This window comes from Crotalus tigris, unplaced genomic scaffold, assembly GCF_016545835.1.
Source record: "Crotalus tigris isolate CLP2741 ecotype Arizona unplaced genomic scaffold, ASM1654583v1 scf7180000017683.1919423, whole genome shotgun sequence".
Taxonomy (NCBI): Eukaryota; Metazoa; Chordata; class Lepidosauria; order Squamata; family Viperidae; genus Crotalus; species Crotalus tigris.
Genome location: NW_024096563.1, coordinates 769,612 through 786,559, shown reverse-complemented (window position 1 = coordinate 786,559; position 16,948 = coordinate 769,612). Strand labels below are relative to the sequence as shown.

The 16,948-nt window shown below is 43.8% G+C and overlaps 1 protein-coding gene across 7 annotated transcripts in view; it reads left to right on the top strand.

Annotated features, from left to right (window-relative positions):
• The window catches only part of CCDC33 (coiled-coil domain containing 33), a 100,683-nt gene that overhangs the window by 25,301 nt on the left and 58,434 nt on the right, over positions 1–16,948 (top strand). The window lies entirely within an intron of this gene.

Genomic DNA, 16,948 nt, shown 5'->3' with positions numbered 1-16,948 from the left:
CCCTGTGAGGTGGTTTGGGTTGATACAGAAGAGTTGGCCTAGTCACCCAGACAGCTTTCATGGCTCAGACAAGACTAGAACTCATGTCACCTGGTGATGGGCCCAAAGTTACTCCGCTGGCTTTTATGCTTAAGGCAGGACTTGGTCTCACCGTCTCCTGGTGATTGACTCAAAATCACCCAGTCAGCTTTCATGGCTAAGGCAGGACTAGAACTCGCCGTTTTTAGGCCAGCTCCTTAACCACTACGCCAGTGGTTCTCAACCTTTTTAATGCTGCGACCCCCAACCGGTCGTAAGTCGAGGACTACTCAACCGGTTGTAAGTCGAGGACTACTCAACTGGTGCAGCACCGTTTGCAGAATGGGACTTTTGGCGGGCTCAGCAGGGCAGAGACAGCCTGGACAATTCCTATCGGCTTTTGAAAGCCAATAGAATTAGACTCTATTCAAGAGAGTCTCTTCTATTGGCTTTCAAAAGCCAATAGAATAAAAGGGAGTAGCACAGCGAAAGGAAAAGGGGGGAAAAATGGCGGACTGCGTTGTTTGGCGACCCCCATGAAATGGTCGCCACAGGTTGAGAACCACTGCACTACGCCAACCTCCTCAAATTGTGTTCGCAAAGGAGGATTGTGCCAAGGGTTTCAATGGTTCCTGTTTTCATGATCATCAGATAGGTAGGTTTGCATCTAAGCAATGAAGTAGGTTGTAAATTCAATATCCATGGCATTTGATACCACAGTGCCTTTCCTAATACCCCAGTGTGGTCTCTGGTTGTTTACAAATACGTTCTAAATTCCAGGAGTAAAAAAAGTAAAGAAATAATGATATAGACCAGTGGTTCTCAACCTTGGGTCGGGACTCCATTTGGGGTCGAACGACCATTTCACGGGGGTCTCCAAACAACACAGTCCGCCATTTTTTCCCCCTTTTCCTTAGCTGTGCTACTCCCTTTTATTCTATTGGCTTTTGAAAGCCAATAGGAATTGTCCAGGCTGTCTCTGCCCTGCTGAGCCTGTCAAAAGTCCCATTCTGCAAACGGTGCTGCACCAGTTTAGTAGTCCTCGACTTATGACCGGTTGGGGGTCGCGGCATTAAAAAGGTTGAGAACCACTGATATAGACTCTCATTCAAGGTGTGTTGGAACGAAAGCCCCAGTTCTGACAGATGGGATGAGACGTGGGCAGGGCAAGACCCCCAGGACACAATGCCCACAATTGGAGCTTATGAAGGATTCTAGCTGATTTGCTCTCCCAGGTCAGAGAGAGAAACATCGCATGCTGGAGGAGTCAGACGTTCTACAATTTTTTACATTGAATAAATGAAATGGAGCTGCACAGACTTTTCCTCTGGGGGGGGTCTAATCATGGCACCCTGGGACTCAATTACAGCCTGGCGGTGTGGGCTGGCTGATTAATTGAAAGGGCATTGCTGAGTGAGTTTGGGATCAGAAGGACGTCTCTTGAAAGCGGGAGGGAGCCGAGCTGAGTCTCTTTCTCTGGAGCCCCAACGCTTTGCAAAGCACCTTCAGACTTCAGAGGGGAGGTCCCAGAATCCCAGGGAAAAAAGGGAAAAAGCAAAGAAAGGCATGGATTTTGCATTTGCAGCACGAAACCCTCTTTTACACCCAGCTCTACCCCTGGGGGAGGGGTTTCGTGCAGGAAGAGTTTGATGATCTGCAGAGGGATAAACAAAAGGGAAAGGCGGATATCTATATTAACAATAAACAAATGCCACCGGCAAGAAAAGCGATCTATCCCGGAGTGAAATTGGATGGATTTGGTGGTCCTCCTCATCCTCCTCCTCTTCTTCTTCTTCTTCTTCTTCTTCTTCTTCTTCTTCTTCTTCTTCTTCTTCTTCTTCTTCTTCTTCTTCTTCTTCTTCTTCTTCTTCTTCTTCTTTATTTATTTATTAATTTATGAGACTTATATACCGCTTTAAGTGCAAGCACTCTCTAAGCGGTGTACACCAGTAAGCAATGTATATATATATTTACATTGCCCCCAACAATCTGGGTCCTCATTTTACCTTCCCCGGAAGGATGGAAGGCTGAGTCAACCTTGAGCCGGTGAGATTTGAACCACTGACCTGCTGAACACAGTCAGCTAAAGTGGCCTGCAGTACTACATTCTTCTTCTTCTTCTTCTTCTTCTTCTTCTTCTTCTTCTTCTTCTTCTTCTTCTTCTTCTTCTTCTTCTTCTTCTTCTTCTTCTTCTTCTTCTTCTTCTTCTTCTTCTTCTTCTTCTTCTTCTTCTTCTTCTTCTTCTCCTCCTCCTCCTCCTCCTCCTCCTCCTCCTCCTCCTAGACAAAACAAAACAGAAATACATCAGCTCTTTCGCAGGCTAGGAGGCTACAAAAAGCACAGGAGGTCTCAGCACATTTTGAAGTAATTAAGAAGAAGAGAGCTTTGTTTGTTTGTTTGCTTGCTGGAAACCACACTGGACACTTTGAGAAAAGGCAAGAGACCCCAAGGGTGCGGTGATGAAATGGGAATGTGGTCATTTGTCCTTTTGGGGTTGATGGGAGATAATTATTCCTCCTCCTCTTTTCCTCCTCCTCCTCCTTCCTGGCCTCAGACTGTCATGATGGTGATTTTCAGGATCTTATCTTTCCCATTTATCATCTGAACCAAACTTTCACCAAATCTTTCTTCTGTTCATCTCTCGCCACCCCTTGTAAAATAAATAGAAGAGAGTATTTCTAGTTCAGGGTTGATCTGTGAGTTTCCTTGGTGCTCTCTGAGCTTGGTGGTTCTCTTCCAGACTTTTCATTACCCAACTGGGGAATCAAAACACTTACGACGATACCTAGTTGGGAAACGAAACATCTGCAGGAAAACAACGAAGCTCGGGGAGCACCAAAGACCCACCCACCTTATAAAATTGCTGTAAGTGGTTCAGAAAACTCACCTTCACATGGAAAGTTGGGTTATAAATACATTGAAATAGTCTTGGCTAAAGAACCGGGTGAAATAAAGAGAAGGGAATGGCCTTCTTTGAACAGGTTCAGGCTGTAGAAATCAGGTGGTGACTTGTCCTTGGGGCGAAAAGACCATGTGAGAAAAGGCAAGTTGGTTGCTGGTCAAAGAAAGCACTGGGAGGGTTTCCTTCAAAAGCTATCAACCCTCTGGGAATCCTGTCTCATTAAGCCTCAGGCTTTGCCCGCAGCCTCTGCAAACCTGCAACGTTGAACTCATAAATACACTGTCTGGTTGACTGGAGGAAGGGAGCAGCTGCTTGAGAAGGGAAATCGTACGGAGAGGTAGAAGAGAGATGGCTTTTTGGAGGGGACTGCCTCAAACTATTACACCTTAGGAGGTTTCAATGTCTTCATCTTCAACCCTAAAGGACATACGTCTCTCCTTCTACATCAGAGGCGTCCAACCGTGGCAGCTTTAAGACTTGTGGATTTCAACTCTCAGAATTCACCAGTCAGCCAGGCTGGCTGGGGAATTCTGGGAGTTGAAGTCCAGAGGTCTTAAAGTTGTCAAGGTTGAACACCCTGGGTCTACATCAGGGGTCTTCAAACTTGGCCCTTTTATGACTTGTGGACATCAACTCCCAGAATTCCTCAGCCAGACACACTGGCTGAGGAATTCTGGGAGTTGAAGTCCACAAGTCATAAAAGGGCCAAGCTTGAAGACCCCTGGTCTTGATCAATCAATGCACGTTGCAAAAAGGTTCCGATTTGTGGTTGTGGCTGCAGTTTGAGCCTCTCTCTCTCTCTCTTTTTTTAAACTACTCCACTCTTGGTTTCCCCAAATTCATTGAAAGGGATCCAGTTTTCTACAGATGGAGGCAGGTATGATATAACAGTAAAATATTTTTCTTTATGCTTTTTTATTGAAGATGTCTCCCCATGCAACGATATACCCTGAATTAACTTAGAGATGAGCCTAGACCAGGGGTCTTCAAACTTGGCCCTTTTATGACTTGTGGACTTCAATTCCCAGAATTCCTCAGCCAGACACGCTGGCTGAGGAATTCTGGGAGTTGAAGTCCACAAGTCATACAAGGGCCAAGTTTGAAGACCCTTGCTCTACCTAGATAGCAGTGCGTTCACTTATGGATTCAAAGCATCAACTGCACCAACGTTGTGATCAACAGCCTTGGCTTGGCTATAAAGGTTTTTCTCCCCATCGGATGATTTCCTTAAGATTCTGTGGTGACTGTAGGGCTCGTTTGTTCATTCTTCTTGCTTTCCTTCCTTCCTTCTAAATATTTAGAGGTTTAAAAATATTAAGAGATTTCATTCGGGTCCTCCTGTTCAAAGTTTATTTGCAGTCCAAAGGATCATTTTTTGTTCTATTATTAATAGGTCTTTAATCAGTTTTTCTTGTAAGGAAAGTAAGCAAATATCATTGATAAATAAATCAACACTCCTGTTTCTGTGGGTGAGCAGGATGGAAGCTTTTATAAGGGGCTATTTTAAGAGCCTCTCTCTCCCTCCCTTTTTCTCTTTCTCTTCTCTTTCTCTCTCCTTTCCTCCCTCTTTCCCTGTCTCTTTTTCTTTCCTTTCTCTCTCTCCTTCCCCCCTTTCTTTTTCTCTCTCCTTTCCTCCCTCTTTCTTTCTCTTTCTTTCTCCTTTCCTCCCTGTCTCTGTCTCTTTTTCTTTCTTTTTCTCTTTCCTTTCTCTCTCTCCTTCCCTCCCTCTTTCTCTTCTTTCCTCCCTTTCTGTCTCTTTTTCTTTCCTTTCTCTCTCTTTCCCTCCCTTTCTTTTTCTCCTTTCCTCCCTCTGTCTTTTTCTTTCTCTCTCTCTCCTTCCCTCCCTCTTTCTCTTTCTCTCTCCTTTCCTCTCTGTCTCTTTTTCTTTCTCTCTTTCCTTTCTCTCTCCTTCCCTCCCTCTTTCTCTTTCTCTCTCCCTTCACCAGTTTCCTCTTTAGCCTCCAGATGACAGCAGCTTTGTCCCTGCTTCCCACCCATCATTAGCATCTTGCTAATTCCCCCTGCTTAAAGGATGTAGCTCAGAAGGACCCGTTGCTAACAACAGATGCCTAGCAACTGACTCATTAGAGGGCTCTGCTCTCCCAAGGTCATGGCTAGGCCTTGACTAGGCTCCTCTTAACGCCCCATTTCATACTCCTGGAGATGAAATCAGCATCCTTTCAAATCACAACGAAGATCCTTCCACCTGGCTTTCTTCTTAGCCATGGTTACTGAAATAGATGCCTTTGAAAAACACACACCTGATGCATCGTGCATGACTATTTCACAGTTGTTCCTGCAAATCTCCTCCGGGGCTACCTGGGTTCCTCTCTGCCCCCTTTCACCTCAGGTGGGATGGGAAACACGATCCTAGCTTGGGTTGCCATGGTGAAACATGGCCTGTGATGAAATCTTGCCGCAAGGCTCAGCTCACAATGGTTGCAACAGCCAGATTGGATGAGAGCTGTCAGGCTCAAAGAATCAGGACCATACGTTATGTTGCAGTTCAGGACATTGATCGCTCAAGCCTACCCACAGGAATCTAGCCGACTAAAGTTCAGTACTAAAGGGGCACCAGATAAGGGTTAACAGTATTCAAGACTGTTACATCGTTTGTGGGAACATAACGATTCTGGGCTGATGACTTGCTTAACTCCCCCTTCCATCTCTGCCTGCTCTTCTGCTAGAGAACCTGAATTATTTGCAGTTCCATACTGTATCCCCAGTTCAGATTCAAAATATGTTTTCTAACCTTTCCCAAAGCCTGACTTAGGACCCTTTTTCACACCTGTGACAATTTCAGCATCCCCAGGGTCACGTGACCACAATTCGAGCGCTTGGCAACCAATGTGTATTTATGATGGTCTCAGTGTCCCGGGGATCTTGTGATCTCCTTTTGTGATCTTCTGAGCAAGCAAAGTCAATAGGGAAGGCAGGCTCACTTAACAACCGTGTGACTAGCTTAACAACCTCAGTGATTCACTTAATAACTGTGGCAAGAAAGGTCGTAAAACAGGGCAAAATTCACTTAACAGCTGTTTCACTTGCAACAGGAATTGTGGTCGTACGTCCCGAGCATGGCTGGCTCAGGAATTCTGGGAGTTGAAGACCACGAGTCATAAAAGAGTCAAGGTTGCCTACCCCTGGTTTAGGACGACCTATATTAAATTTGTGGCAGACACAGGACTGAAGCTCATTAAGTTCACCTCTACCGCTTTCTTGAGTTTGTTCTGCTTGGGCAGGAGCAAAAACAGGAAATGATTTTCTTTGGAGAACTGTTAGTTTTAATCTCACACATTGTCACTCGCCTGCTGTTTTGAATGTCATTTGTGCCTAGAGGCAAAGGCCTGGATTGTGAAAAGACTCTGCCTTCAAAAAGCTCTGCTTTCCTACCCGAGCATTTCCTGTGATTTTTGTTCAAATGCAATTTCCAACCCCCACTCCCACGGCTCTGGTGACAAATGTCATAATTGTACAAATGGTACAAGACAGATGCAAAGAGAAGAACATGGGAGATCTGGAATGACGCACGCTACTTCGCTGATATACCTCTCTCTCTCTCTCTCTCTCTCTCTCTCTCTCTCTCTCCTTCTTTATTGTTTCATCTAAAACAGTGGTTCTCAACCTGTGGGTCGGGACCCCATTTGGGGTCGAACGACCATTTCACGGGGGTCGCCAAACAAGGCTGTCTGCCATTTTTCCCCCTTTTCTTTGGCCACGCCCCTGGCACCCAGTGATGTATAATTGGTTGGGGGTCACCACAATATGGGGAACTGTATTATGGGGTCGCGGCATTAGAAAGGTTGAGAACCACTGATCTAAAAGAAAGGCTACGGAAGGAAACAAGCTCTTTTGCTTTGGGTCCTGGTGTCTTTTAGGACCTGGTGGTGCCCCAAACAAGTATTCAGAATCCTTGATATCTCAAAAAGCTTCTAATGTCTGGCTCGTAGCATGTGGAATTGAGCCTGGACAACAAGAAATAAGGCAACAAATCACAGCTAAAAAAACTAACCAAAGGAACCAAAGAACAACCAAAACATACAAAATTTAAATAAATTAGGAATCAGGACTGAAAGGCTACAAAGATGTGGAAAGACCTCTGAGCTCTGGAAGGTTTTCTTGAAGAAAATCTGAAAGACTCTTCAGTTCCTTCTTATTTGGAAAAATCTAGTGGACACTCTTACTCCATGGAGTCAATCCAAATTGGAGTCAGACCAGATTAGGAACCAGGACTGAAGGACTGCAAAGATATGGAAAGACACCTGAGTTCTGGAAGGTTTCCTCCAGACAAACGGAAGAAGTCTTCAGTTCCTTCTTATTCTGAAAGATCTGGTGGACACTCTTAGTCAGTGGAGTCAATCCAGGGTTTTGAAGGTCCTTCACTCAGATGACCAGTTCAGTCACTGCCTCCCTCACAAAAAAAATAAATTTGCCTACTCACTTCCTTCCTCATTTCCCATTAGTGTGAAAATTCCAAGCATAAACTTCCAGAGAAATGTTGGGTAAGACTCAAGTTATGCCAGGAGGTGATCTTCATAACCCAAGGACATTCAACAATGCCCCTGAACCAATATCGTATCTGGCTTTAGGTTAATGTTTAACTTAAGTGTGATTCTGAATTGAGCATCTCAAAGAGAGATAACCAAACACTAGTTTTCTAGGTTAACAAGCTACATGGGAATCTAGACACATCATATTCAAGAAGTCCTATGAGGACACGTTGAAGGAAGCTGAAAATTTGGTGATATGGTGAAATCAGAAAGTTGATGTGTCAGAAAAACGACGTGCCTTGTTTTTCAAAGATAAATTAATTTTCTTCCCCCTTTCCCCAACACCTCTCCCTTATTGAGGCTGAACTTCTCAAAACCCAAGAAAATTTTAGAAAATTGTCCCTACCTGTTGTGTGTGTGTGAGCAATAACTCTATCCTGTTTGCAATGTGGTGGTGCCAATTTACAAGCACCTTCTCCCTTGGCTCTCAAAAGCTTGCCCAGACTAGCATCGTTGTGCGAAAATGAAGCGGGTTTCAGAAGAAAATATCTGTAAAAATATCAGTTTTTTTTTTTAAAGCAAGAGAAGAAAAACAAATATACTTTCTCGGTGATCAAACAGAAGATGAAATATCCAAGGGGTGAGACTTCACAAAGACCTTTGCAATTAGCAGGATGGGCCTTTGAAAATTGCTTTCTAAATCTGCAGCAGGCAGTTGCTGGAGCTATTATAGATTATGTTAAGATCGAATGTTAAATGTATCTGGTTAGTATCTGATTAATTCTTAATGCGCTCCTGGTTGTTTATACGTAGGTTCCTAATCAAAGGGAACCACCCATTTCTTCTTTCTTTATGCCTTTTCCTTCTGTCTTCTTCTTTTTGCTTTCTGTTTGTTTGCTTAGTTTTTGCACGGAAGGATGGGAGAGTTGTGTTGTTATTGATGATGGTGGCAGTGGCATAGCCCAGCTACTTGCCGGCATGCAAACATTGTGCATCTGTCTGAAATGGTATAAGGTCTCCTGCTGGAACAGGGAATTAGACTAGAACACCTCCATAATCCCTTCCAATTCTGTTATCCTCTTATTCTAAATTGTACCCATGGGCTTCCAGTTTTCAGTTTACAGATGTTCCTTCACTTCCTGCCCATCTTCATTTTCATTCACGGCAAACGTCTGTGGTCTCGACAGCATTTGGCTGGTTGTAATAGTTGGCACAAGCAGCTAGCTGTTCACATTTCCCTGGAATGAGAAATGACTCCCACACCTTTTGCCTTCTCGGTGGAAGGAGGGCATTTGCCGAGAGGCAGCAGTGACCTTCCACCAAAGCTGAGCGTGAACAGAAAATGAATGAGGGAGAAATCAACAAAGACAAACTTGGAGACTTGGGAAGAATTTGAAAGTTCAGAGGACCCTGTCTTGCTGCAGTGTAATAATAGGACTAAGCTTAGATATGGGCTCTACAACACCAGTGGACCCCAAATTACATTTCTCCATCAGAGGCGAATAATCTTTCTGGGACTAAGTTCTGGAGCCCAGATAATGCAAACTAGGAAGAGAGATTGAGATTCGAGAGAAAGTTGGAGACTAGAAAAGAATAGAAAGCAGAGAAGAGGAGAGGGAGGAGGAGAGGGGATAGGAAAGGAAGGAAAGGAAAGGAAAGGAAAGGAAAAAGGGAAGGGAAGATAGAAGGAAAAAGGGAAGAGGAAGGAAAGGGAAGGAAAGGGAAGGAAAGATAGAAGGAAAAAGGGAAGAGGAAGGAAAGGGAAGGAAAGATAGAAGGAAAAAGGGAAGGGAAGGGAAGGAAAGATAGAAGGAAAAAGGGAAGGGAAGGGAAGGAAAGGAAAGGAAAGAAAAAAGGGAAGGGAAGGGAAGATAGAAGGAAAAAAGGAAGGGGAAGGAAAGAAAGGAAAGGGAAGGAAAGGAAAGAGAAGGAAAAAGGGAAGGGAAGGAAAGGAAAGAAAAAAGGGAAGGGAAGGAAAGATAGAAGGGAAAAGGGAAGGGAAGGGAAGGAAAGGAAAGGAAAAAGGGAAGGAAAGATAGAAGGAAAAAGGGAAGGGGAAGGAAAGAAAGGAAAGGGAAGGAAAGATAGAAGGAAAAAAGGAAGGGAAGGGAAGGGAAGGGAAGGAAAGGAAAGGAAAAAATATTGGTGAGTCTGGCTGAAGAAAAAAGTTTATGCACACAATTTTAATGGAGCGACATTTGTTGAAGAGCATTCCTGCAGACACATTCCCAGCCTGACCTTGGGAAGGGCTGGTAAGTCATGGCGTGAGGGAGCTGGTGAGAACCCTCCTAGTTGGTTTCAGGCAATTTCCCCTCAAATGTCGAAAACATTGGGTTTTTTTTCTTTGGGGTTTTAATTCCAGTTTCAGGTGAACGTCCATTCTCTCCCCCAGCCCCTCCAGCCCAACTGGCGAAGTCCTTGTGAGCACTACTGAGTCTGGTCACTCCCCAAACGCTTTCAGAGAAATTTAGATCATCTGGGTCAAATTGATGTTTTTTCCCCCCTCCTTCCCATCAGAATCTGGGCTTAGCTGGCTGAGCAATTGAGCATTTCATGCTCAGCAATTTAGCACTCAGCCAATCGGCACTGTCTCTTTGCTATCGCAAGAGAAGCAAAATCAATAGATGTATCGGGTTCTGGCTTTTAGTGGGTGCAATTAACGGGGGGGGGGTGGAGGGGGGGGAGTGGAAGGCTATGCATGTTTTGTTGGGTTCATTTTATGCATAGATTCTATCACCAGTTTTGGAATACAGGTAGTCCCTGAAGAAGAACCTGTCCATTAGGCTCCTAATCGTCAAATGAATCGGACTCAATATCACAATATTTTAAAATCAAACTCATTAATTGAATCAAATGGGTCTTTAAATGAACAAAGATTTGATTTACTATTTCCTCCAATGGCTGCTTGAAATGAGAGACTTTTCCTCCGCTGCTGCAGGCTGTTTCCAGCCGCAAATCAGCTGTTTCTGGTTTCAGTAACCACAATACAGGTAAACTGCCTCTCAAGTTGGCAGTAGGCGTTTTTTAAAAAAGCCATTTGTTGCTAGGCAGCTCAAGCTTCTTCAGAGGGAAATGGAGAACTCTAAGATTGCAGCTGCCACTAAAGTAATTAGCTTAAGCGTCTCCAGGAGTTTACAGAAATCTCCGATTGCTTTAAAACACACACACACAAACACTTGCCGGCCATTAGCTTAAGCGTCTCCAGCCAGGCATGCAGAGGGAGATGGGGTGGAGTTTACAGAACGGTTGGCTTGCAACGGTAATTGAGACGGAAGGGACCCTGAGGTCATCTAGTCTGACCCACTGCTCTCACAAGAGAGTACAGAACTGTACTGTATTTCTGATAAATGCCTATGCAGACTCTTCTTAAAAGCCTCCAGTGAGAGAACACCCATAACTCTGGAGGCAATTTAAATTTAAAACCTTTAAAAACAACAACAACACTGCTCCTGATCAGGACAAGCCTCTCCAGCCAAAATCCAAAATGGGATGGGGAGAGGAACTTCCTTCCAGTAAGTGGGGGTCTATGCTAGGGAAAGGAGCAGCAGCAGCCACATGCTATAAGTTTCAGGCAAATGCAAACAATCAAGCTTGCAAAATGCTGTACTTACAATACAGTAAACAATAAAAAGCAGAGCAGTTCCCAAAGTAATTACAAATACAGTACAGTACAGTACTATGCAAGGGTCCTCAACCTTGGCAGCTTTAAGACTAGTGGACTTCAACTCCCAGAATTCCTCAGCCAGGTACCCCTGGCTGAGGAATTCTGGGAGTTGAAGTCCACAAGTCTTAAGTCACAGAATTAAAATGGCCACCGTATCAGCCCAGACTGAATCCAAGTCACATTGCTACAAAGGGCTGTTTTGATTGCAATTTTGAAGTCTTAATGTAAGTACCCTTTCTGAATAACCTTGTTTTTGTGAAATATTGCTAAATAAACCCTCATATCTGGGGGATTACCTGTATCATATAAAAACAGTTGCTGGAATTGGGTGTGTTTAGTGCAGGGTTAGGCAACCTTGCCTCTTTTATGACTCGTGGACTTCAACTCCCGGAATTCCTGGGAGCCATGCTCAGGACGTACGACCACAATTCTTGTTGCAAGTGAGACAGTTGTTAAGTGAATTTTGCCCTGTTTTAGGACCTTTGTTGCCACGGTTATTAAGTGAATCACTGCAGTTGTTAAGCTAGTCACACGGTTGTTAAGTGAGTCTGGCTTCCCCATTGACTTTGCTTGTTCAGAAGGTCGCAAAAGGGGATCACATGACCCCCAGGACACCGAGACCATCATAAATACACGCTGGTTGCCAAGTGCTCGAATTGTGATCACGTGACCCTGGGGATGCTGAAATTGTCACAGGGGTGAAAAATGGTCCTAAATCAGTCTTCCAATATCTCAGTTGTGTGGCTGCCTTGGTAGGTAGGTAGGTAGGTAGCTAGCTAACTAGCTAGCTAGCTGGTTAGTTAGTTTATTTAAGTACAATGACCAGCTGTAAGAGAAGGACGAGGGGGGACATGATAGCAGTCTTCCAGTATCTCAAGGGCTGCCCCAAAGAAGAGGGAGTCAAGCTATTCTCCAAAGCACCTGAAAGCAGGACAAGAAGCAACGGATGGAAACTAACCAAAGAGAGAAGCAACCTGGAACTAAGGAGAAACTTCCTGACCGTTAGAACAATTAACCAGTGGAACAATCTGCCTCCAGAAGCGGTGAATGCTCCAACGCTGGAAGCTTTTAAGAAGAGACTGGACAGCCATTTGTCCGAAATGGTGTAGGGTTTCCTGCCTGAGCAGGAGGTTGGACTAGATGACCTCCAATTTTCCAATATTTGAGGTGCTGCCACAGAGAAGGGGGGATGTCAACCTGTTCTCCAAAGCACCCGAGAGCAGGACAAGAAGTAACAAATGGAAGATCATTAACGAGAGAGACCCGACCAAGAACTAAAGAAAAATGTCCTGACAATGAGAACAACTCATTAGGGGAGCAACTTGTCTCTTGAAGTTGTGGATGCTGCATCATAGGAGGTTTTCAAGAAGAGATTGGACAACTGTTTCTCCAAAATGCTATAAGATCTCGTGCTCCAACGAGGTTGGATGAGAAGACCAGAAATATCAACCAGTTGCCAAGAGGTTGAATTTTGATCACGTGACCATGGGGAGGCTGCGACGGTCGTTAAGTGTGAAAAAATGGTCCAAAGTCACTTTTTCCCCCAAAGTGCTGTTGTAACTTTGAACACTTGCTAAATGAACTGTTGTAAGTCAAGGACTTCCTGTACTTGATATACTGGAAATCGGATAAGAATAAGCAGTGCTTTTTTTCTTTAAAAAAAAAAAAGGTGCCGGAACTCACACACGTCCTACAACCCACCTTGCCTACCCTACAAGGTTCCATTTTGGATGGAACCTTGTAGGGTAGGCAAGGCGGGGTTGTATGACGTGTGTGAGTTCCAGCACCTTTTTTTTTTTTTGCTTACCCTACAAGGTTCCATCCAAAAAAGGTGCCGGAACTCCGTTCTGGGCATTCCATGAGAAAAAAAAGCCCCGCGAATAAGTCAAGAATAAGTCTTTGGAGTGGGTGTAATGAAGCCATTCCTTTGAGAGAGAGAGAGAGAGAGAGAGAGAGAGAGAGAGAGAGAGAGAGAGAGAGAGAGAGAGAGAGAGAGAAAGAGTAGAATTTCTGAGCCAGCCTTATTGATCATCACCTGCTGCTTTCTCCAACTTTTGTTCTCGCTTCAGGAAGACTTGGGCCTGCTGTTTGCTTCGCCAGCTCTCCCTTGCCATTGATTTGAAGGTTTGCTTGCAGGGCTATGGATATCTGCCTGCAAAGAGTAGTGGGTCAAGGGACCATCCATTATTAATGCACTTGGCGGTGCAGAAGGCTCTTTGGGGATGGAGGGCGGGAGGGGAGGGTCCAAGATGAAAGAGGGGGGAGGTCGTGATCAGGTGGTCTGCATTTACCTAGAGGGCGAATTGCTGGCTGAAGTCAACACGGAGCCAATTATGAGTTCGAAATGCCAGCCGCTGCACTTAAAGAGGAGGAAGGAGAGGTTTAAAAGAAGGGGTGGGAGAGAGAAAGAAAGGATAGAAGTGAGAGCAAGGAGAAGGGGGAGGGCTAGGAAGATACAAGAGCTGTTACTCCCCCCCCCTTCTTCAAGCGAGAACCTCATTAACACATCATGGGGGGGGGGCAACCTGAGCTTCCATTAAAAAAGCCTTTTCAGCCACTGGTGGGGGGGCGGCAGCCGAGAGGCCACACAATCAAATGGCTTGAAAGAAACCGTCATTAAATTTTCATCAGTTGATTGCCCGGAGAAGCGGCAATCTGGGCTGAGTGGATCACAGGGGAGGTGGCTGGCAGAGGGGCCTTGTGTGTATGTGATTGTGTGTGTGTGTGTGTGTGTGTGTTGGATGGAGACGCAAGGAGCTTTCAAAGATACGGCAGCCCAGGAAGCAGCTGGGAAGATGAGTCGGAGGGGCTCAAGGTTGAGCGCTTGACCATTGGTGGTCAAGAAACATCTCACCATCGTCTGATATCTCCAGCTCCAGTCCAGAAGAGAGCAGGGGCCTGGGTCTGCCAGTTCTGGGGTAGGTGGGTGGGGGGGTGAGGAGCTCAGCAGACATGAATGGTTGGGTTGTAATTGTTACACGAAGAACAGGGTCCACCTATGAATCCAATCACTTACATCACTACTTTTTTTTTTTAGTTTTTAATGCTTTGTAGGAGAGCAGCTGGTAGGAGGGGTCTTCAAAGAGGCATACCTAGGTACCGGGAGGTGAAAGAGAAGGAAACTGTGAGTTAGCATCTTTTTGAGGCAGGATGGAGATAGAGGATATAAAAAGACAAGAAACGTGTCTTTTTTTGCTTAAGAGCTTTGTGTACAACTTTTGATGTTAATTAACTGAAATGCATTCAAATTTTAAAAGAGGTACTGCCCAAATGTGCAAATATTTCTCTCAAGAGGAACCTTGGGGCAGCAAATAATCCCCCCTTCTTCTTCCTTTCTTCCTTTCTTGCTCCCTTGCTCCCTTCTTTCTTTTCTCCCTCCCTCCCTCCCTCCCTCCCTCCCTCCCTCCCTCTTCCTTCCTTCCTTCCTTCCTTCCTTCCTTCCTTCCTTCCTTCCTTCCTTCCTTCCTTCCTTCCTTCCTGGATGTCAGATGCATTTTCATGCTTGCAATTGAAGGATATAATGACATTACATCAATTATCTCTCTTCCAACACATTGGTCTGAAGGAAGTTGCAATTTCTGATCTAATTAATTGCTGCCTTTTACAAATCTGTACAGGAGAACAAGGGGGAAAAAGTGAGCGTGAACTGAGATTTACGGAAAGATGATACTTTTATAGAGATGCATGACAGTTAGTACTTTGGCTCCTGACCGTGGGTGGGGTCTGTGCAAGCTTCTTGATGACTTTCTCTCCCCCCCCCCTTCTCTTCCTCCTTTTCCAATCTGCTTGCCTCTTTCTCAATTCCTGCACGGGTTTGTTCTTCTTTACTTGGTAACAGGCATTAATGCAGTTGGATAGTAACATGCATAATAATCACCGTCTCCAGGGAGTTGAAAAGCCGTGGTGAGAATGAAGTGTAAATGATGGAATTGATTAGTTGGGATCAATAGAAACCCCAAACTAAAAAGCAGTCATGGCAGACCAGTGAGACCCAGGTAAAATATGGATGTTTCTCAGTAAGGAATATTGATAGATTTCCTATTCCTGCATCCAGATAAACAGAAATAAGTACACAAAACTCATGTCCAACATGCTACAGGAGCTAAGCAGGTCCATTCACTTGCTTTGCTTATGCTTAGTCAAGGAATCCAAAATTGGTAATCCAGCCTGAACATCTGGCTGATTTATGCGATTAATAACAATAATAATTTGCAGCAATTTTCTCATCAAGAATTGGCCGGACAATTTCTTTTTGATCTGTTCAGTTTTACCATAAGAAGAGACTCAGAACTTCCTTAATCCAATGTAACAAAATTTTTCGAGTTTGGAAAAGACTTCTCCTTAGAATGTTATGGGAAAACTCGAAGCGGTCAAGTACAGTTGTTTGTCTTTATCCCAGTGCAGAACTGAGATTGTAAACTCTGACTAAATTAGGGAATAGCCATCATTCATATTTAGAGCACAGTTTGCGTGCAGGAAATTGTGAATGTTAGCTCAGCATTTCTAGGTTGAGTTGGGAAGGTCTTTTTTTTTTTTTTATCTGAAACCCTGGCGAGCTCCTGCCAATCAATGCAAATTATATTAGGGCTGTAAAATAAATTATACTGGGTCTGGAAATAAGTTATGGTAGAGAGGTAAAATAAATGATCCTATGGATGGAAATAAATTATGCCAGCGAGGTCAAATAAATCTGCCACGAGTGTAGTGCAGGCAGCACCAGAGAAGATCTGTGGACATCTTTCATTCTTGGCTGGAGAAGCCTGCAAATTGAAATGCTGATCTGGCAAAATGCCATTCAAGATAGCATGTCTAGGCAAACATTTTTATTTAGGAAATTGGAATAGGAAAATAGGTTGGAGGCGTTGCATGCAAAAAGTAGAAATGATACCGTACATAGCTATCTAGACTATGAATGTTGGGGTGTCTGTTGAGGCAACTATGATTATTGAAGGAACTTAGAAATCAGCAAAAACTATTTACTGGAAAAATAGGATGGGATGGGAAGAATAGGATAGGATAGGATAGGATAGGATGGAATGGAATAGAATAGAATAGAATAGAATAGAATAGAATAGAATAGAATAGAATAGAATAGAATAGAATACTTGGCACTGACCCCAGTTTTGCTTTGATTTGAAAATTGAACATTCCTGAGCATAGCTGGCTCAGGAATTGTGGGAGTTGAAGTCCACAGATAGTAAAGTGCCATATTTGCCAATCCTGCCCTAGAAAATATCACTCTATGCCCAAATTTGAATTTAGGTATACCCTGAATTGAAGTTCAGTTTAAGATAGTACCTGATTTGGAAGGAATCTTTTGGACATCACAAAATCCTGCTATTCATTAAATCATCCTGGCTTTTTTTTTCCAAATTTTATTTATAATACAATTAAAAACAAACAAACATTGGATTTGACGTGACATTCCAGTATATACATTCTTATCAGATTATTCCACTTTTTATAATCAATTCTTCATCTCTACATATACATCTAAGTTTTATATACAATACTTGTTCTAAAATAACATATATTTCTATCTTAACATTCGTCTTTAATCCCTACTTCCTCTTCAAATTCCTCCAGCGGTAAAATTTATCCCAGGTTTCATAATAAACTGATCCACTTTTGTCTTTTAATATCATTGTGAGCCTGTCCATTTCCGCCCATGCTAATTTATTTATTTATTTATGAGACTTATATACCGCTTTAAGCGCAAGCACTCTCTAAGCGGTGTACACCAGTAAGCAATGTATATATATATATATTTACATTGCCCCCAACAATCTGGGTCCTCATTTTACCTACCCCGGGAAGGATGGAAGGCTGAGTCAACCTTGAGCCAGTGAGATTTGAACCGCTGACCTGCTGAAC